This window comes from Setaria italica, chromosome I (genome assembly GCF_000263155.2).
Source record: "Setaria italica strain Yugu1 chromosome I, Setaria_italica_v2.0, whole genome shotgun sequence".
Lineage (NCBI taxonomy): Eukaryota > Viridiplantae > Streptophyta > Magnoliopsida > Poales > Poaceae > Setaria > Setaria italica.
This window is the reverse complement of record NC_028450.1, coordinates 35,367,200-35,389,512: the sequence shown is the minus strand read 5'-3', so window position 1 is coordinate 35,389,512 and position 22,313 is coordinate 35,367,200.

Here is a 22,313-nt window from a genome sequence, read left to right as displayed (position 1 = left end):
CTTTCGCGCTCAAGCCTTCTTGCCTTCTAGCTCTCCTGCGCTCACTTTGTTTTCCTCGTTCCCGTTGCCATTCGCCGCGCGTTTCGTCTTCGTCTTCGTCGGTCTTCCTCCCTCTTTGGCGATGGCTTCCTGGGGAGTCTCCCACTTCACCGCCAAGCACGCCGAAGGTCTGGTGCGGAAGGGGCTCCTCTGCGAGAGGACGGCGGCGGACGAGTGGAGGCTGCCGGAGACGGAGCAGGTTCCGTCGCCGCCCGCCGGCTACGTCGTCTCCTTCGCCCATTTCCACGAGCGGGGATTCGCCTCCCCTCCAAGCCGTTTCTTCCGCGGGCTGCTCCACTACTACGGGCTCGAGCTCCAGCACCTCAACCCCAACGGGATCCAGCACATTGCGGCGTTCGTCGCGTTGTGTGAGGGATTCCTGGGGATCGAGCCCCACTTCGAGCTGTGGAAGTACTTCTTCGCGGTCAGCCTCTACCAGAAGACCGGGAAGGCCGGAAGCCAGCAACAGTCGCCTCCGGTGCCGATTGGGTGCGCCGGCATCCACCTCCGTCATACTCGCTCCAAGGAGTATATGACGGTGAAGACCTCTGTGTCCCATAAGGGGTGGCACAACCAGTGGTTCTACGTGAAGAACTACCCAAACTCCCCCCTGCCGACGTTCACCGGCCGCACCATCGACGCGGCGCCCGACCTGTGGGCGTACGGGCCGGTGGAGAAGGAGAAGAAGAAGATCTTCGACCTCCTGCAGGCCATCGGGCAATTGAAGCGGGAGGGCCTCACTGGTGCCGGTGTCATCGGCGCCTAATACGCCTGGCGGGTGGCGCCGCTGATGCTCCGGATCCGGCCCCTGGGCGACATGACCCCCGACATGCCGCCCGAGGGCACCGTCCTGGCGATAGGCGCGCTCGCCGACTCCGAGATCCAGCAGCGGCTCCGGGAGGCGCTGGAGGACAAGGATGTCGAGTACCCGGTCCCTGGGCATCCGCCGATGCGCCCGGAGCAGGGCTTCGTGGACCTGGTAAGGCGTCTGGGTCACTACTTCTCCCCCCTGATGTTCTGTCGTCTCGTTGTTCCGATGTGGATCCTCTTTTTCGCCTCACAGGGCTCGCTGACTCGGGTTAAGGACTCTCTCCCGCCGGTGCCGGAAGATGCCGCACGGAGGGCTCTCAACCGTCTCCAGGCGGAGAAGGACAAACGCCGCAAGGACAAGGAGACGGAGAAGCGGCGGCAGAGGGCCGCCAAGGAGTACCGACGGCGGCGGAGAGGGGCGGTCGTGTCTGACGACGACGACGACGATGAAGAAGAAGAGGAAGAGGAAGAAGAAGAGGAGGAGGAGGAAGTGGAACTGTTTGCCCCCCGGTCGGGGGCTTTAGTGATTCGCGACGCACCCCCGCAGACGGCGGCAGGGGGTGTGGCGGTGGGAGCGCCCGTGCGGGATCCGGCTCCCCCCGGTCCTGGGGCCGTGCCTCAGGGGCCGGCGCAGCGCGTGCTCCAGGGGCCTGCGCGGACCGCTCCTCAGGGGGCGACGCAGGGCGTCCCCCGGGGGTCGGCACAGGATCCTCCCCAGAGAGGGACGCGGGGCGCCCCTTCAGGGTCGTCCCAGGGCACCCCCCAGGAGCAGGCGTGGGGTGCTCCTTTGGTGCCGGCGAGGGATGTCGCCCCGGCGCCGAGCCGGAGCGTCCCTCAGGGGCCTTCAGAGCCCACCCCTACCGCAGTCTCGGGTCCGGCGCGGGGCGCCCCCCAGGAGTCCGCTCGGGGGGCTCCTCGGGGATCCATGGCTGCTGCCCCCGCCGCCGTGCCTGCTGGCGGGGGGCAACAGGGCGGCGACAAGCGGCCACTGCCAGACGCCCCGGGGTCGGCGTCTGGCTCCGAGTCGAAGCGCGCGCGCCGCCCCTGCGCTTCGAGGGCGTAAGTTGACTCTCTCCGCACGTCATCTTTTCTTTCTGCTTTCATATGTTTCTGTTTGACGCCTATCCGTCGACGTTGCAGCGCTTCTCCCCGTGGCGTCAGCCTGCGGCTGGCGCCCAAGAAGATGCTGCGGTCGTCGTCCTCCTCCGGGGGACGGGCCGCCACCCCGCCAGCGGCGACTGGCGGGGTTCCTGGCGTGGCCGCAGGTCCCTCGGCGGAGGTGGCCGCTGAGGAGCCGGTCGTCGGGACGGCGGCGGGGCCGGCCGCAGGAGGGGGAGCGGACCCTACTCCGCCTGCGGCCCCACCGGTCGTCCTTCCGGCTCGGGTCGCGATTCCCCCGGGCTCACAAGCCGGGGAGGTGATCGACCTCGACGCCGACGAGGCGGAGGAGGCGGAGACGGCGGTGGGCGGGGCGGATGCCCCTGCTGTCGTGGCGAGGTCGGAGGCAGAGGGGGCGCTGGTCCCCGAGGGCGCGGCGGCGGTGAAGGCACCGGTGCCGGAGGGCGAGGTCTCCGTCCCGGTTGCTCCCACGGGGGTGCTTCTGGCCGCCGAGGCGGAGGTGCCTACAGAGGTGCCGTCGGCGGCCGTGGTGGCGACGGGCGTGCGGGCGCCGGAGTCGTCGGCAGACCCGGGGGTCTCTGGCGTCGTAATGTCGTCATCGACGACGACGTCAAAGTCGGGCCTTGTTCCGCCCTCGGCTTCCTCCGTCCCCGGGGCGTGGAGAGGGCACATCCTCCGCTGGTCGTCCCGCGACGATCCGCCGCGGCGCCTTTACGCACTGGACGATGCCGCCGAGTGGCATAAGTGGCAGGCGGTGCATGGCGGCATTGCCCAGGCTCAGGCGGCGCTGACCTCGGCGTTGGGAGCTTTGGCCAACACCGTGGCTCCCGGCACCCAGGTATGTTTGTTTTTGCCGCTCGGTGATGAGCTCCTTTATTTTTACTTTTTTGTCTTACCGTCATGCTACTTTGCAGGCTCTTCAGGAGGCCAGTCTGGAGAAATCCGACTTCCTCCGGCGGCAGCGGAACCTCTGGGATCACTACAACACCGAGAGGGAGCGCTCCAGGAAGCTGTCCCTGCAGCTCAGTGCCGCCCAGGGGGCCGTTCGCGACCTGGAGGGTCGTGAGCAGGTGGCGCTGGAGGGGGCACGGCGTGCCGAGGCCAAGCTCCAGGCTGTCGCGGAGAAGGCCCGCCTTGACCTTGAGGAATTCCAGGCGGCTATGGAAAAGGCGCGCCATGACGCCGAGGGGCTAAGAGCAGCTGCTACCGAGCGGGCCCGCCGGGACGCCGAGGAACTGGCGCGGCTGAGGGGGGAGAATGCAGCCCTTCGGGCGGAATGCGACCAATTCCGTTTGCAGGTGGACGGGCTCCAGACCGCCGTGTCCCTCAGTGTCGCCCGGGAACACGAGCTGAAGGCCAAGGCCGACGGTGAGGCTCTTTCTGCTTTTGTATTTCCGTGCTGTTGGTGTTTCGTTTTCTTTAACTTGGTGAGGTTTCTTGATCGGCTCCTGCAGAGGACCTTGCCAGGTTGCAGGCTTCGCTCGACGAGGAGCGCGGCGAGCATGGCGCCTTGCGGGATGCGGTCCGCGTCGTGTGCGAGGACTTCGGCGTCGCTCCGGAAGAAGGGTCGAGCTCGCTGCCGGCCCGTGTTCTTGAGGTGCGCCGTCGCCGTCGTGTGATTGCCGTGGACGCGCTTCACCTTGGTGTGCGGCGCGCCTTCGGGGTCTTCGGCTCTCACTATGCCGACATTAATTTTGTCGGGATGAGTGAGGGGTACTGCGTCGGCTACACCGACGCCGAGCTGGACGAGATCGACTCCGCGGTGACCGCGCTGGCGGAGGCCCTCGCGAAGCTTCTGGAGGATGAAGCCGTTCCCCCTGCCGACCCTGAAGCCACTCCTGCCGGCCCCGAGGCCCCTGCCACCGCCAACCCTGAAGCCGCCGCCGTCGCCGACCCCGAAGCCGCCGCCGTCGCCGACCCTGAAGCCGTCGCTCCAGCCGGCCCTGGGACTACCGCTCCGGCCGACCCTTCTGTCAATTAACTGTACCGGGCATGTGCCCAAAAGACGTTTGTATTAAGTCAGTCGCTTGGAACTTGTTCGCGTTGGCCATCCGGGCCTGTTCTCATGACTTTCTATTTTGTGCTAAGGAAACCGTTTCCCTTTGATATTCCTTTGGTTTTTGAAAGTGTTCGGATGCGTTGCCGGGCGTATCCGTAAGTTTTCGATGAGCGAAGGTACCGTAGCCGCTGGGGCGTAGGCTTTTTCGCAGTCCGATCGCAACTTGGCTGAGTACCGTTCACGCATCCTTATCTTTTTGCGTCCAAAGGTTTTCGAAAGGGAGTGTCCGGTTCTTTGAAAGAAGATCAAACGTTTTCTTTTTAACGGTGCCCAGCAGCTGGGGTTGGGACCACTGATAGCCCCCGAGGGGTATGCGACCTTGGAGCGAGGCCAGGGTCGGATACCCCTGAGCTTAAACGAAAAGACCTGAGCCAAGGTGGCTCAGGGTTTCTTTTTAGCAGAAGAACAAAACTGGTAGCCCCCGAGGGGTATGCGACCGTGGAACGAGGCCAGGGTCGGATACCCCTGAGCTTAAACGAAAACGACCTGAGCCAAGGTGGCTCAGGGTTTCTTTTTAGCAGAAGAACAAAACAGGTAGCCCCCAAGGGGTATGCGACCGTGGAATGAGGCCAGGGTCGGATACCCCTGAGCTTAAACGAAAACGGGGGCAAAGCTATGCATAACTTATAAACAAGAGCTATGGGTAGAAGCGCCTTAGCTGTTCTATGTTCCAGGTGTTGCTGAAGATTTGCCCGTCGGGAGTTGCCAGCTTGTAGGTGCCTGGCCGTAGCACCTGTGCGACGATGAACGGGCCTTCCCATGGGGGAGTCAACTTGTGCCGACCCCTGTTGTCTTGGCCGAGGCGGAGCACTAGATCTCCAACGTTGAAAGCGCGGCCTTGTATCCTGCGGCTGTGATAACGCCGTAGGGCCTGCTGGTACTTAGCCGAGTGCAGGAGGGCTACGTCTCGCGCTTCGTCGAGTTGGTCTTGTGCGTCCTCGAGCGACGCCTGGTTTCCCTGTTCGTCGTATGCTTTGACCCTTGGTGATCCGTACTCCAAGTCGGTTGGCAGGATGGCCTCGGACCCGTAAACCATGAAGAACGGGGTGAATCCCGTCGCCTGGCTGGGGGTTGTCCTCAGGCTCCAGAGGACTGCTGGGAGTTCCGCAACCCATCGTCCGCCGAATTTTTTAAGGCGGTCAAAGATCCGTGGCTTGAGACCCTGAAGTATCATGCCGTTGGCTCGTTCGACTTGCCCGTTCGTGCGGGGGTGCGCAACTGCCGCCCAATCCACTCGAATGTGGTGGTCGTCGCAGAACTAGAGGAATCTCTTTCCGGTGAACTGCGTACCGTTGTCCGTTATGATGGAGTTCGGAATCCCGAAGCGGTGGATGATGTCGGTGAAGAATTGTACCGCCTGCTCGGACTTGATCTGCGCCATAGGCCTTGCTTCGATCCATTTGGAAAACTTGTCGACAGCGACGAGTAGGTGGGTGAATCCCTCGGGCGCCCTTTTGAAGGGTCCAATGAGATCCAACCCCCAGACCGCAAACGGCCACGTGATGGGGATGGTTTGCAACGCCTGTGCGGGCAGATGGGTTTGGCGGGCAAAGAATTGGCATCCTTCGCAAGTGCGGACTACCTGGGTAGCATCCGCGACCGCGGTTGGCCAGTAGAAACCTTGCCGGAAGGCATTGCCCACCAGCGTCCTTGGCGCAACGTGGTGATCGCAGGCCCCGGCGTGGATGTCCTGGATCAGCGCCCTTCCCTGCTCGATCGGGATGCAGCGCTGGAGGATCCCCGTGTGGCTTCGCTTGTAAAGCTCCTGGTTGATGATGGCGAAAGATTTCGCTCGGCGCGTGATCCTGCGGGCTTCGGTCTTGTCAGTTGGGAGCGCGTCGTGGATAAGGTATTCGAGGTACGGGGCTCTCCAATCGGTCGGGGGGTCGGCCCCCGCCGCGGGACCCGCCTCGATTTCCATAACCGCGGGGTCGGAGGGCTTGGCTTCCGCGACCGGGTCGGGTGGGGCGGCGTTGTTTCCCTCGGGATTGGTGTTCGGGTCCAGGATAGATGGCGTATTGCCGACCTTTCCTGGCTCGGATCCCGACCCCGAGGCTGGGCATGCCTCGCCGACCCCTGCTAGCTCCGGGTAGCGGATCGAAGGCTTCAGCTGGTCGCTAACGAAGACGCCGTCGGGGACGGGTGTCCGGCCAGACGCCGCCTTTGCGAGTTCGTCGGCGGCTTCGTTGAAGCGCCTTGCGACGTGGTTGAGCTCCAATCCGTCGAACTTGTCCTCGAGCTTACGTACCTCGTTGCAGTAGGCGGCCATTTTTGGGTCATGGCAGCTCCATTCTTTCATGACTTGTTCGACGACCAACTGGGAATCGCCTCGGACGTCCAGTCGACGGATGCCCAGCTCGATGGCGATGCGAAGCCCGTTGAGAAGGGCTTCATACTCAGCGACATTGTTGGATGCAGGAAAATGGAGGCGAATCATGTACCTGATGCGCACGCCCAGTGGAGAGACGAAGACGAGGCCTGCTCCGGCGCGGGCCCTCATCAGCGACCCGTCGAAGTACATCGTCCAGTACTCCTGCTCCTCTGTTGCCGTTGGGGCTTGTACCTTTGTCCACTCGGCCACGAAATCGGCAAGTACCTGGGACTTAATGGCGGTGCGGGGGACGTAGGTAATACCCTGGTCCAATAACTCGAGCGCCCACTTCGCGATCCTTCCTGTCGCATTCGGGTTCCGGATTACTTCGCCAAGCGGGAATGAGGAAACGACCGTTACCGGGTGGGAGGTGAAGTAGTGACGCAGCTTCCTCTTCGTGATGAGGATGGCGTAGACCAGCTTCTAGATCTGCGGGTATCGTGACTTGGACTCGGACAACACCTCGCTGATGAAGTACACCGGGCGTTGCACCTTAAGAGCGTGCCCCTCCTCCTCCCGCTCCACCACGAGGGCCGTGCTGACCACCTGGGTGGTTGCCGCGACGTAGAGTAAGAGGATCTCACCGTCGGCCGGCGGAACCAGGATCGGGGCCTTCGTCAGGAGGTCCTTGAGCCGGTCGAGCGCCTCCTGCGCCTCGCTGGTCCACTCGAAGCGGTCGGATTTCTTCAGGAGCCGATAGAGGGGGAGTCCTCGCTCGCCGAGGCGCGAGATGAAGCGACTTAGGGATGCTAAGCATCCCATGACGCGCTGCACTCCCTTTATGTTCCGGATCGGCCCCATGCAGTTGATGGCCGCTATCTTCTCCGAGTTCGCCTCGATGCCGCGTACGGAGACGATGAAGCCTAGCAGCATGCCCCTTGGGACACCGAACACGCATTTCTCCGGGTTAAGCTTGATATGCTTATCCCTTAGCCTTTCGAAGGCTAGCTCAAGGTCGGGGACAAGCTGATCGCTCTTCCTGGATTTGACCACGATGTCGTCGACATAAGCCTCAACGGTTCGCCCGATGAGATCTCCAAAGAACTTAAGCATACATCGCTGGAAGGTAGCCGCCGCGTTTTTGAGGCCGAATGGCATCTTAACGTAGCAGTAGGGGCCAAAGGGGGTGATGAAGGAGGTGGCGAGCTGGTCGGCCTCTTTCATCGCGATCTGGTGGTAGCCGGAGTATGCGTCGAGGAAGCTGAGTGTTTTGCACCCGGCTGTCGAGTCGACTATTTGATCTATACGCGGCAAAGGGAACGGATCCTTTGGACACGCTTTGTTGAGACCGGTATAATCGACACACATTCTCCATTTCCCATTCTTTTTCGGTACAAGAACAGGATTGGCCAACCACTCGGGGTGGTGTACTTCCTTGATGAAGCCGGCCGCCAGGAGCTTTTTGAGTTCTTCGCCAGTGGCCCTGCGCCTTTCTTCGTCGAAACGGCGCAAGCCCTGCTTCACCGGTTTAGAGCCGGCCCTGATGTTCAGGGAATGCTCGGCGACTTCCCTCGGGATGCCTGGCATGTCCGAGGGTTTCCACGCAAAAACATCGCTGTTTGAGTGGAGGAAGCCGATGAGCGCGCTTTCCTATTTGGGGGATAGGGCTGCGTTGATGCGCACCACCCCTCCGCTGGAACAACCGGGATTGAGGGGGACTTCCTTGATACCTTCGGTGGGCTCAAAGGGGGTTCCTGACTGCTTGGCGTCGGACCGGTCCTCAGCAGTTTCCTCAAGCTGGGCCACCATGTCGCCCGAGACGGTGATAGCCGCGGCGTACTCGCAGCACTCGACGTCGCACTCGTATGCCTTCTGGAAGGTCGTGCCGACGGTGATGACTCCGTTGGGTCCCGGCAGCTTGAGCTTGAGGTAGGTGTAGTTGGGGATTGCCATGAACTTCGCGTAGCATGGGCGGCCCAAGATGGCGTGGTAGGTTCCGCGAAAGCCCACCACTTCGAAGGTGAGGACCTCCTTTCTGTAATTGGAAGGGGTCCCAAACGTGACGGGCAGGTCGATGTGCCCGAGGGCGTCGCCTGCTTCCCTGGCACAACGCCATGGAAGGGGGCCTTGCTAGGACGGAGACGGGAGCGGTCGATCCCCATGGCGTCGAGGGTCTCAGCGTAGAGGAGGTTGAGGCCGCTTCCCCCATCCATGAGTACCTTGGTGAGACGCGTCGTGCCAATGATGGGGTCGACGACGAGAGGATAGCGCCCTGGGTGCCGGACGCGTCCAGGGTGGTCGGATCTGTCGAAGGTGATGGCCGGCGCGGACCAATCGAGGAAAGTCGGGGTCGCAGGCTCGGCGGCGTAAACCTCCCGACGCTCTAGCTTGTGCTGGCGCCTGGTGTCGTACGCGGCGGGTCCCCCGAAGATCATGAAGCAGCCGTCCACTTTAGGAAAGCCGTCTTCCTTCTCCTCGTCGCCCTTCTTTTCCTCATCGGGCTTCCGTTTCCGATCGCCCTTCACCGGGTTGCCCACGAAGAATCTCTTCATGACGTTGCAGTCTTTGTAGGCGTGTTTGACGGGGAACTCGTGGTTCGGGCACGGTCCCTCGAGCAGCTTGTCGAAGAAGCCGGGTGTGCCCTCGGGGGGCGGCTGCCCTCGCTTTCGTTCGACTGCGGCCACGAGGGGGGCCTCGCGCCGCTGCTTGCTCTTCTTCTTCTGTTGCTGGCGGTTGGAGGTGCCTTCGCCGGCGTCCTCCTCCCGCTTCGTCTTGCCTTTGGAACGATCAAAGATCGCTCCGACAGCCTCTTCGCCAGAGGCATAGCTGGTGGCGATGTTGAGGAGCTCCTTCGTGGTTCGTGGACCCCGGCGCCCTAGTTCGTGGACGAGGGGCCGGCAAGAGGTCCCTGCTAGGAAAGCTCCTATGACGTCGGCGTCGGCGACGTTGGAGAGCTCGGTGCGCTTTCTGGAGAAGCGCCGGATGTAATCCCGGAGGGACTCTTCCGCCCCCTAGCGGCAGCTCCGGAGATCCCAGGAGTTGCCAGGGTGAGTGTATGTCCCTTGGAAGTTTCCTACGAAAACCTCCTTCAGGTCGTTCCAGTTACGAATGCGTCCTGAAGGGATGTGCTCTAGCCAGGCTCTCGTGGAGTCTGCCAGAAACAGAGGTAGGTTGCGGATGATGAACAGGTCATCATCCGCCCCGCCAGCCTGACATGCGAGCCAGTAATCGCTGAGCCATACTCCAGGGTTGGTCTCCCCCGAGTATTTGGCCACACTCGTAGGTTGCCGGAAGCGCGGCGGGAAGGGCGCATTCAGGATGCGCGCAGAGAAGGCCCGAGGTCCAGCTGCTCCAGGGCTCGGACTGCGATCCTCCCCGCTGTCGTAGCGTCCGCCACGGTGGACGTGGTAGCCACGGTCCGCCCCGTCCGCCCTGTCCGCGCGGGAATGTCTCCGCGCGTTCAGTGTGTCGCGAGCGTCAAGAACGGGACTGACGCGCTGGTGGATGGATCGGGCCTCGCCTATCGCGAGTGGCGGTGCTCGCTGGGCGGTCGCAGCTGGATTCGCCTCCGGAAGGGGTTGATGGAAAGATTCCCCCCGCCGCTCCGGGGGGGCGCCCTGCGTTGCCCTACTGGCGTTCTGGCCGCGTCGTCGAGACGCCGAACTTTCCGCCTGCTGGACGGCGGTGCACTCGAGTAGGTTACGCATCTCTTGGCGCGCCCGTCGCTCCTCAGGCGTTGCCGGCTCGGGGAGCTGTCGGAGCAGCACCGCCGCAGCGGCGACGTTCTGGCTGGCGCGGGCAAAGAGCGGTGGACGTTCTCCATCCGCGCAGATGCGTTCCTGGACGTCGCGCGCTCGTTGTCGTGCTCCCCCCTCGTGGTGGGGGTGCTCTACTTCTTGGCGTGCGCCCATGTGCTCTTCCGGTAGCAGAGAGCCCTCTGGCGCCCTGGGTAGGGCCCCAGTCGTAGCTGCGGCGCGCGAGGGGGGAGGCCGTTGCCTCCCCTCGGCACCATCGCCGTTGGACCCCTCGGAGTGCGCGTCAGCCATGAAGCAATCGCGCGAGGGGTCAGGATTCTCGTTACTGGAGCTAGTGTCGGAGGCTGCCCTTGCCACGCCCACGAGCTCGTTGCTCGCGGGCGACGTGGCGAGGGACCGCGTTAGGAGGCGGCCATGAGCCCCCGCGGCGTTGCGTAGCCCGAAGAGCCATCCTTCTGGTGAGGCCCTTCCGGCTGGTGTCCGGCCGCTCGTCGTCATCGTCCTGGTGGTGGTGCCGAGGGCAGCAGGACGAGCGGGCAGGACCTGGACAGGGATCAGCTCGATCCCGTTCCCGGTGGCCAGAAAGTACAGGCTCCCGAAGCGGATCAGGGAGCCCGGAGCGAAGCTGCGATCGCGATTGGCCATCTGAGACTTGGTGATGTACGCGCAAAGGTCCCCTACCTGGCGCGCCAACTGTCGTTGTCAAGATCAGTCGATCAGGACTTAGACTAGTAAATTTCTTTTATGCGCGTGAGCCTCGGATGGTTGCACGGGAGACACGGATTAGACTGGTTCGGACAAAGGGAGCCCTACGTCCAGTATCGAGGATGTTCGTGTTGCCCACGCGGGGATTCTGTAGTAGGGGGTTACAGACGGGCGAGAGAGGGTCTGGTCCCAGGTCTCTTGTGTTCTAGGAGGAGTGTTGATCTCTCGATCTGCCGATCCCCTCCCCCGGCTCTAGGTTCCGCCTTTTATATCGCAAGGGGCCGGCCGGAGTTACAATTGGGAACCGGGTAAAAGGTAAAGAGTGAGATGGTAAAAAAGGTCTGGCGGGAAGGAGGGCAGGGGCCCATGGCGCCCGACGTCCTGCCGACCCTGAACGCGTGCCGTCGTGCATGCTCGAAGGGGTCGCCCCCGGATGCCAAGTGTTGCAGCTCCTCGCAGGTAGCTACTTCGACGTTCGTAGGTATCAGGATAGATCATGATGAGGGGGTTTCGTCGTCACCTTGCCGTCCGTTAGGGAGGACGGTGGATACCGCGGCTCTGACGATGGCTTGTAGAGAGGGGGAGCTTCACGCCTGTTCTGCCGCTTGCGCGGGGCCCGAGGGCGTGCGGGACCCGAGGACGGGGCCGCCCCTTACTCCGCTCCGGTCGCCGCAGATCATGAGTACTTTGTGACGAATGGGAGCTGGCCGCCAGTACTGTAGCTCGTACAGGATGGTTGTGCGCGGGTACTTGCGCCGGGTCGCGTGGGGGGCGCGGTCGCCCTACGCTCTGCCTTCTCTGCGGCGCATTTATGGTGAGGCCGACGGGGGGCCCCACCGGATTTGTCTTGTCTACGCGGAACGTATCCGAGGAGGATTCTGACCCGTGGGCCTCAACGTGCCCGACTCCTTCGCTCGGGGTCGGGCGAGGCGGAACCTTTGTGGTACAGGGTCGGGGGCTCCCGACCCTGGGGGCGCGGTCGGTCGAGGCGGAGACCCTGCGGAGGGAGGTCGGGCGCTCCCGGTCCTGACGCTGGGGTCGGTCGAGGCGGAGACTTGATCACACTTTGGTGGGCCTGGGCCTTCATGTTTGTTTCTTTAAGCTGCGTATTAGGGGGCCGTTGATATTTCCCCCCGACAACATCGGATGTTTGGATACTAATTATGAGTATTAAATATAAACTAATTACAAAACTAATTGCATCGATGGAGCCTAATTAGCGAGATGAATCTATTAAGCCTAATTATTGCTTAATAGATTCGTCTCGCAAATTAGCTTAGGACTTTTGCAATTAGTTTTATAATTAGTTCATGTTTAGTCCGTCTAATTAGCATCCGCACATTCGATGTGATAGGGCTAAACTTTAGTCAAGGATCCAAACACGCCCTAAGATAAGGTTCTATTTAGATCCATCTATCGGGGATAGATCCCCGATACCCGCAGTGAAGGATAACACGGATTCCTACTAGAATTCCTCTGTAATTCTACTAGAACCCGTACCATGTAATCTTAATAGGACTCCTCCTTGTAACTGAATAGTAATCCCGCCTCCTATAGTATATAAAGTAGGGCAGTGATCCCTAAATCAGTAGGCCAAGACCTCATAGAATCACAACAGAAGATCAAATCCTCAACATCAAACAACACCCAAGCGCAGGGTGCAATATACAACACCCCAAATAGGACGTAGGGTATTACGCTACTCTGGCGGCCCGAACCTGTATAAATCCACGTCTTGTGTCCTCGTTTTTACCTTCGAGTTTCAGGTCCGTCTATCCCCACCAATCAATCTACTACCTTAGGATACCCCTCGGTAGGTTGCTAGGTATAAGATACCGACATCTGGCACGCCAGGTAGGGGTGATTGTCGAGATCATCGGGCGAGCTTGAAAGATCTTATCATCGACAATCATCAAGATCAATCTACTCTACAAGATAAGAACGTTGTTCTCCTATCCAATCGACGACTCGGTGTGCAACTGCGTCGGAGTCCGAGGCGAAGTTGCCAGACAGGCTAATTCCAAGCTAGCATATATTCTCGCCGAATTGGAATTCGAAACGGAGTGCGGAGTGGAGCAATTCACCTGCCGCATATTGTCTGCAAGCATCAAGATCGAGATGCAATAGAATTGGATGGCGTCAAGATGGAAATCCTACAGGAATAGATTTGCTTAGTTGAGTCCAAAGCGGAGACCAGCTTTGCTGATCGGAGACGGAAGAGCACGCCAAGCATCAAAATAAAGAAACAACTGCTGTTGTTCCCTTTGACGCTGGAAATCAATGGTGTATTCAGCTATGCACACACCAAAAAAGCTACCAGAAGGACTTCAGGTTGTAGGGCAACACCAACAAATCTCCAACAATGCGATCGACTACTTCTGCAAGAGCAAGACGTCTACGCCAACTCGCTAACGACTACTTCTACTCATCTCGACTAGAAAACTAGTCGAGGGCGGGCCTCATGCCATCGACAGCTAGTTGGAATCGACTCCGATTAGTTGTCTTCATCAACAAAAGTCGCGGCTTCATCGACAGTCATCCATGAATCAAGCTAAGTTATTTTTCACTAATTATTTTTCTCTGGCTTGTTTTCAGCATGGTTGGTGAATGCGCCGACTATTTATTTGTATACACCTCTCGATAGGAATTAACCTTCAAAGCTACACTTCGCCGACTATTCTTGGGGCATGTTGACCGACAGCCTTGTACACCCAATTACGGAGGCTATAGCCATGGATTTTATGCACTGAGTTCCGGAAGCTCCGCCAACAGGCTTGGTAAATCGAATTCGGAGGCTAAGACCACAGATTTGGTGCACTGAGTGCTGGAGGCTCACACCGGCTACACCCTAGTGAGGCACAAATCCTATGCGCGACAAACACGCGCTTTCCTCACCAAAAGATAGGGAAGTCTTAATAACTACTTTACGCGCAATCACGCAGTCTTTTTTATTGCAATACCAACTACTTATTTTCACTGTCTTCTCTTAGTGGTCACTAATATTCTCGAGCAGAACATGCCTTAATTCGTGAAAGACTCAGATCTTCTATCATGCCTAAATGCTAGGACGCGAGACAAAGATCTCCGTAGCAGCAGTGCTAATACGCGTACACGAGACAAAGATCTCACACACAATGGCAATGCCTAAACAGGGGGTGAGAGACTAAACATAACAGTCTAACTACTCGGGAGAAATATGGTCGAAACAAGAGCATAACATACAACATTTACACTGAATAAATTTCGGTAGTATTTTCAAAATTCTATAAATATGCTACATAATTTGTGCATCTCCTTTTGTAGATCAATCTTCAGCGACGACTTTGCAGGACGCTCAGCGTACCTCCAGTGGCTCCACTAGCTCGGGAGCTAGCACCAATTACTACTCGGAATATTTCCAATGGCTAAGCTAGCTTCCAAGCTTGGAGGCTAAGCACTAAACAACTACTCGACGTGGCTCCTACGGCTCACCTGGCGCATAAGCTCAGGGGCTGGACGTCACAAAACTACTCGAATGATGACTTGCATGAACACTAAATCTCGCTAGACCCTTGAATTGATTATTTAATCATTCCAAGACTCGAGGGATGATAAGCTACACCCAACAGTTGATTTTTTAAGATGAAAGAAGAAGATGCAAGATTTTATTGACATTTAGCCTAATTCTTAGATTCAACCTAAGGCTCAGGGGCTACTCCATATGGAGTGCGACTTTTGCCACCCTCGATATCATATTCCAAAGATGAAAATTACAAAATCAAGATGATCAAGAGCTTAAGCACACCATAGCCTCATGACAGTTTTGAAAAACTTTGAAGATTCAGCCAGACATAGTACTTGAGGAGCACTAATACTACTTGGCGAGAGGATCTAAAAGGTACTCGAAAACTGCTACATTCGACTATGAAGCGCTCGGGAGCTTGTCGGGAATAGATCCCCATTACTCACAAGGAAGGAAGAAGATGGACTCCTATTAGGATTTCTCTGTAATCCTACTAGGACTCCTCCTTATAACCGACTAGATATCCTACCCCTTGGAGTATATAAAGGATGGTAGGGGTCCCTAAATCGATAAGCCAAGACCTCATAGAACTCATACTATGTAATCCTACTAGGACTCCTCCTTGTAACCGAATAGTAATCCCACCTCCTGGAGTATATAAAGGGGGGTAGGGATCCCTACATAAGTAGGCCAAGACCTCATAGAATCACAACAGAGGACCAAATCCTCAACACCAAATAACATCCAAGCACAGGGTGCAATATACAACACCCCAAATAGGACGTAGGGTATTACACTACTCTGGCGATCCAAATCTGTATAAATCTGTGTCTTATGTCCTCGCTTTTACCTTCGAGTTCCAGGTCCGGCGATCCCCCACTAATCAATCTACTATCTCGGGATACCCCTCGGTAGGTTGCTGGGTATAAAACACCAACATCTCACCCTAACTAAAATTTATCTAGATAAAAAGTAAAGACTCTTTATAGCTAGCTAAAGTTTAACTAGCTAAGGATGTTTAGATCCACTAGCTAATTACTACTTTGCGATCATGCTAACCTTCATTTAATATTGCTGTGGAAAATTTGGGGGAACAAATGTGGGCATTTCAATCTTTTAACCCCATTTACCCGTTAGCTGGTTTTAGTTGGGTTCAACCACTAAAAGATAGTTGTCTTCCAATTAGCTAGAAGAGGTAGCGGCTCCTTTATCTGGGTCATAGGGATCATCTAAGTTAAATCTAGTCAGTTAAATTTTAGTTGGTGAATCCACAAACAGGATCTAAAAAATAAAAAAGAGCATACAACATGAGAACTACACATGGGCCAACATCACATCGAACAACCCAATAGCCCATCAATGCACCCTTTATTCTTTGCGGCATTGTATTCATACCCTGGTTTGAAGTGTAATTGTGATTTTGCCCTCATTTTCTCAACTTTGTGATTTTACCCTCACTACTCATAAGTCAATGCGATTTTGCCCCTAGTCAATGGTCAAAATAGGGGCAAATACGCAAAGCCCAGGGGCAAAATTCCATTGACGTGTGAATAGGTGAGGGCAAAATCACATAGTTCAAAAATGGGGGCAAGATCACCAAAATTCCTTATCTTTCCATCGATGCACCCTAAGATATAGATGTCCTAACGGGCAGCCCGATCCAACTTGGCACGGGCCCAGCTAGGCCCGGCCAACTTCGTGGCAGGTCTAGCCCGGCACTACACCCCCATCGAAACGGGTTGTGCCAACCCACGGGCTGCACCAACAGCCCAGGCATGGGCCCACAGGCCTATTTCGTGCTGAGCCTACCTGTGAAGCACATGCACAATCTGCGTGCCATGCCGGCCCACAACCAGCTGAAGGATTAACCACTTCATCAGCTCCAAATTTCACAAATAAACACAGTAGGCAAAATTTAACATAAGTTCTAGTGACCAAAAGGCACAAAATAAACACAATAGGCTCCAAATAAACACAAGTTCATCACTTCATAACTGATAAGAAAGTGATGACGGAAATTATAGAGCTATTTTAACACTTGATCTATGTGATCAAGTGTTGACTGCCTTATTAAAAACCTTCCTAGGTAAAAACTCACCCTTGCAAGAAAACCTTAGGAAGGGAAAAAGAGTACAACCCAGCTCTATAATTCAAGTTTACATTACATCACATGAATAGATCATGAAGTCAAAAAGATAAGTCCAGTAGATAGTAGTAGTTTGCTGGAGTAGCTTGTCCAGTAGCCTGCTAGCTTGCTGCCTTGCTTAGTTGCTTTCTATCACTTCTTCACTAGGCATTAGCAGTGGCAGGGGTAGGCCTAACAAACAAAGAGTCAAAGATTAGGAACTTGAACAACAAAATATGAATTAGTAGATGAAAAGAACAAAACATTTAGTTGTGCAGGTAGCAAAGTACTTACTGCTTATCAGTAGCTTGCCCTTCGCCTTCATCTAGGAACTTGTCGAATGCTTCCTCCAGCTCTTGCATCCACTTCTCGACCTCATGTTGTGCCCTTACATCTCCCTACTTTCAGTCTTTGAGACAGGTCAACATCTCCACCGTGTGAGGCAACAACCGTCGTCATCGCTCCTCGATCACCCTGCCAGTTAGACTAAAGCAAGACTCTGAAGAAACAATGAAAACTGGAACAGACATCACATCTTTAGTTAGTATGGGCAGAATGGGGTATGTAAGTTTGTGCTCATGCCACCAACTTAGAATGTTGAAATCATCATCATAACAGGTGATAGTGTCGCTGTCCAAGTAAGAAGACAACTCAAAAATAGATCCTATAGCAGGAGAAGATGTAGATGCAAGAACAATTGAAGAATTAAAACCACTGGAACTAGTACCAAGAGCCCCAAATATCTTACCCCATATTGTTTTTTTCTTACCAGTTATTGGTGTGAAATCTGGCCGACAAGTAAATATTTGTAGTTTTGCTGTGCGTTAGATCGGATATGGCCTAGCACACAATGACATAGGATATATACTGGTTCAGGCAACGCGCCCTACGTCCAGTCGGGGTCAGTCGGTCGACTTTATTCCTGAGTTCGGGTGCTCAAAGTTTACAGTGGGGGTACAAACGAGAGGAGGATGAGAAAGGGTGTGAGTCCTGGCCTTGTTCTCATCTCAGTGGAAGAGAGTGGCAGGAGCTTAGACGTGCGCTAAGTGTGTGAGAGTGTGAAAGCGCAAGAGTGTAAGAACATAAGAGTGTGCGTGCCGTAGAGGTGGAGGGTCCATCCCCTTTTATAGTACAAGAGAACAGACTTACAGGTCGGAAAGGATAAGGAGTCAGTGTACGGGCGCTGCCTAATCTTGTCGAAGCCCACGTCGTTGGGTATGATATGGCCTGCGTCCTTGGTCCCTGTTCTCCTCGTCAGGCCACTATGTCGTAGCTAGTAGGTTTATGGCGGCACTATGCAAGACGTGCGCAGGCCGTGGCGTGGTACGGTTCTGCGTATAGCCGGCTGACTCGGGTGCTTCCTCGTTATCCATCCCACCATCCCTGGTTGGTTGTCCCGGTCAGCCCCGACCGAGTCGGTCGGGGGGAGCGGTATGGGTGGTACGGTGCATCCCCAGTCGGGAGGACTCGGTTAGGAGAACTCAGTCGGTGTCGGATTGTGGCCCCACCCCCGACTGGCTCCTTCCGGTCGGGGTGCTGACTAGGCTTCCTGGTCGGAGGAATTGGCCAGTGGTCAGATCAGGGCCTCGGCCTGGCTACGCGTAGCTGGGCCGGCCCAAGTGTACATTGTTGTTGTGCCCTTCGTTGGGTCAAGTGTCGCGGGAAGGCAGTCCCGTTGGGGATCCCAGGTCTATGAACCCGTCACCAGTAGATCCTGCTGCTTGAGAGGGCCTCTGCAACCTAACTGCACCAAACTTGTTTTCATACTTATTTTACAGTTTATATAATTCACTTTTTACCTCACTAAAGTAACTAGAATAATCAACACCAATAGTCTGAGAAAGAAGCTGGAGAACATTATAAAAACCTCTCATCTTGGCTCTAGGATCCAAAATAAATTCAAAGGAATACGAAAGAGGGATGTTCTGCCAGTACTTGAGGAACTTCAGTTTCATAGGAGTAACAATGCTCATGAGTAATGGATCAGTCTCTTTGGTATGTAAATGACTAGCAATGTCAATAATATGATGCAACATCAAAGGACTTGTTGGATAGTAAACACCAGATAAAGCAAAGTTGATTCATAAAACATTTCAAGAAACTCCATAATCTTCTCAGCAACAGTCCAATGACCATCACTTAGTAGTGGCTCACCATTAACCAAACCATAATTAGCACCAATAAAGATAGAGAAGGTGTATTTGTATGGTATAAGGTGCTTGATCATGAGATAAGTATAATTCCATATCATATCCATATCCAAACCAAACTTACAAGGGTGTACCCCCTTAACAATGCAAAAGTTATGAAATTTAGCAATGCGTTGGTTAGAAGAGTTCAAATAAGAAATTGTAGTCCTAAAAGCCTCAAGATAAGACTTGATTCTCTTCAAACCAGACTTGACAATGAGGTTAATAATATGATAAGCACAGTGCTGGTGCAAGAGACCATGCAATGTTTTGTCTTTATCGCGATTGTCAAGTGATTTAGGGTCTGGACCAAGGTAACCAACAAATTTAAGAATGAGTTTGACCATGGCAAAAGCATTTGAAGAAGCATTATCAAGTGTCACGGAAAAAAATTTATCCTTCAAACCAAACTTAGTAACAATTGCTTCAACACGTTCAACAGTGTTAGCACTAAATGTTAGACATCAATGAGCCTAATACCAATGATTTTCTTGTCTAACTCCCAATCAACGCAAACAAAATGAGCAACAACACTAAGATAGTCTTTCTTAGCATTGCTAGACCAAATGTCAGATGTAAGACAAACAGAAGAAACATATTTCAAACATTAAATTAGAGAAGCACGACGATCTAAGAAGTACTTTTCTAAATCTCTAGTCGTGGTTTGCCTAGAGACTAGCAAAATGAGGATTGTGAGCACGTTAAATATACTCATCAAATGCATCTTTGCGATTAAAACCGAGAGGCAAATCAAGTCTAGCAATTAAATGTCATAACTCCCTACAAGAAACATAAGGTTTATACTCCTAGGTATGGAAAGAATCATCAACATTGAACTAAAGACGAGACTGAACTACAGCAGCATGATTAGCTTTAGCCACGCATACCTTTTTGTGCTGGAGCAAATGCCCAGTACTAGCACAAGAACGCCCAGAAAGAACACGAGAACAATGACGGCACTTAGCAGCAATTCTCACCTTCTTGCCGTTGGGCAAAGTCTCATAGATCTCCTCAAAGTCGTTCCGGGCAGCAGAACTGACATGCTTCAACTAACCGCTAGTGTCAGTAAAGGTGGATGACGTCTGAGTCGCAGACGAGCCGACACCAGCACCTGCACCTCCAGCAGCATCGACATCATCACTGCCATCCACATTGATCGGAGCAACAGAGCTACTTAACAATGCCTCACCGCCGGCAATCAGGTCATCCTCGTTGTTGCCGGGCAGCCCACAGGCCATGAGGTTGTCATTGATGGTGTACTCTTCCATGTAATCCATCACAACGACCTCGTCCTACAACCCGCCTCTACCCTCGACAGCTCCATTCCTCAATGGCGCGCGGCCCCGCGGTGCACCAGCCCAAGACCTGCAGCCAAGAAGGTGAAGGAAGTCAAGAACACGGACACAAACACGAACATGATAACAAGAACATAAACACGGATACGAGATGTAAAGAACTCAAGATCTAGATCTAGGGACTAGGGTTAGGCAGTTACCTACACAGCTGGAGCTCGGAGCCCATGAGAGACGAGAGGGTGATGACGAGACGGCAAAGACAACGACAAACTGCGGCGAGATGCAACGAACTGGAGGAGGAGGAGGAGAGGAGGTGACGAGAAGATAGTAGAGGAGGAGCCGAGGAGGTGAGGTAGCGAGGAGGAGATAGGAGGAAGAGGTGCAAGATGCGGAGCGGAGTCGCGGTCTCGCGATGCAGAGAGCCGGAGATCTCACCAGAGCCAGAGGCGAGAAGGCAACGGCGAGTGGGGAATGAAACTATGGTTGGGGGAGGGGGGTGGCCACCGGGAGGGGGATTATATAAGCCCCCTCCCCGGGCTCCTGACCTTTGGCGAGAGGCGGGCCGCTACTGAGCTGGGCCGCTCAGCGTGCTAGGTAGCGGGCTGGGCCAGCACGGGCACGAAGGCTACCATGCAAGGCCGCGGTTGGACCGGGCCAAAAAAAGGCTCCTAGGCGGTCTCTCAGGCTACGGACCATCTGGACATCTATACCCTAGGCACACAGTGATGCCGATCCCTTCCGCTTTCTGCCACCGCTACTCTGCAACGTCTTCTCCGCTGGCGGTACCTCATAGGCTCATTCCTCTCCTCCATCTCTTCGGGTACCAGGTGACCGCCATCTCCGCCGATGAGGTGCGTCTCCGACAACTCGTCAGGTACTTGGGCACTACCCTACAGGGCGTCGCCTTCTGGTTCCTTGCTGCGTTGTGCCGCCTGACAGCCTCCATGTCACTAGAACAAGGTGAAATCAAGCTCGATATCCCTGGCGTGGCGTCCACCTCATCCGTCCGCCTGGATGCTAGTCACTGCAATGGACACTGGGGCATCGGATGAAGCATCGAAAACTGGAACCATAGGATCCTGCTGCCAGGGACCAGCATTCCAAGGCTTTGTTGGCGCTTGGCAAACGGACATCTCAAAACAGCCGCACCATGTTTGGCCACGACAGTTGATCGCAAACCAACCAATCCCCAAACTCTGGCGTATGCTTGAAAACGACAGGAGTCTGCGTTCATGGTAGCACACAATTTCACATATCACAATCAGCTCAACAAAAACAAAAGGTACCCATTCCACAATGTTTCTTTTTCTTCTTCGGGACCAGTGTTCTTGATAATGTAGGCACGGTTCAAAAGTCGTTAGGTAATCCCGGCACTGGCTAAAACGCAGACCAATCTGACTCGGCAACTTCAGTGATTCTGCAGTGACTGCTAGAATTAGTTGTGATCTCATCTAATCCTAGAGATAGAGTCCTAGAGATATACTAGAGATATGCTTAGAGATATTGGCTTGGTAGTCAAGTTATATTTGAAACAAACTCCATGTAATCTCGGCATTGTTACCTCCATATAAACATGCAGCCGTGGGACGCCGAGCTTGGTAACCACGTTACCAAATTTCACAATGACCGCAGAGCTGCAGCAGCTTCGATAATACGGAGAGCTGGTTACAAATAAGGTTATTGGAAAGCTGAGGCAACGGTTGCAGGATTGTAGGCGGAGTCACCTCGCCACTCGCAGTCAAGATCGGCTCTCGCATCTACGTCTAGTTGCAACCGAATGCAGCGTGCCTCGTATGAATGCGCATCAACACCCTACGCTTTGAGACGCCCACACGGCCATAAAACGCGAGGAGCCTTGCACCCGAAATGATGCATGTGGCCACAGTGAACTGCCACATCGACGGTGCCCATGAGGCCGTGGCCACCGGCATCTCTCCAGCTCCAAAGCTCCCCAGCCTGCTCTACCTGGCATAGTGACGCGGCTCCGCGCACCCCTAGTTGCTCGTCGCTGTTTGCAGCATGGTGCTCGCCGTCACCAATTTACATGGGCTTTCTTGGTCACGAGCCGCCACGCATGGCAGATTGACACACTACGCCACAAAACGTTTGGGGTGGCGGTCAAAACCCATCTTTGCTAGCGAACGTCTACCCGCTAGCACAATCACGATTTGGGCTAGCAGGTGCTTAGGAAGCCTGCCAACAAAGATATTTTTAGAAAATAAAAAAACTGGCCGTAGAGGCCGCGCCGCCGCCTGGCGTTATTGCTTGCGTTGCTTCGCGCCGCCGCCCATGTCGACCACTCCATCCGCCGTCCACCTACAGGCCACCCCGGGGGCCGAACGCGTTGTCCACGGCTGCCTCGCCGGCCGAACGTGCCTCTGGCGATGGCCGCCCCGCCAGGCCC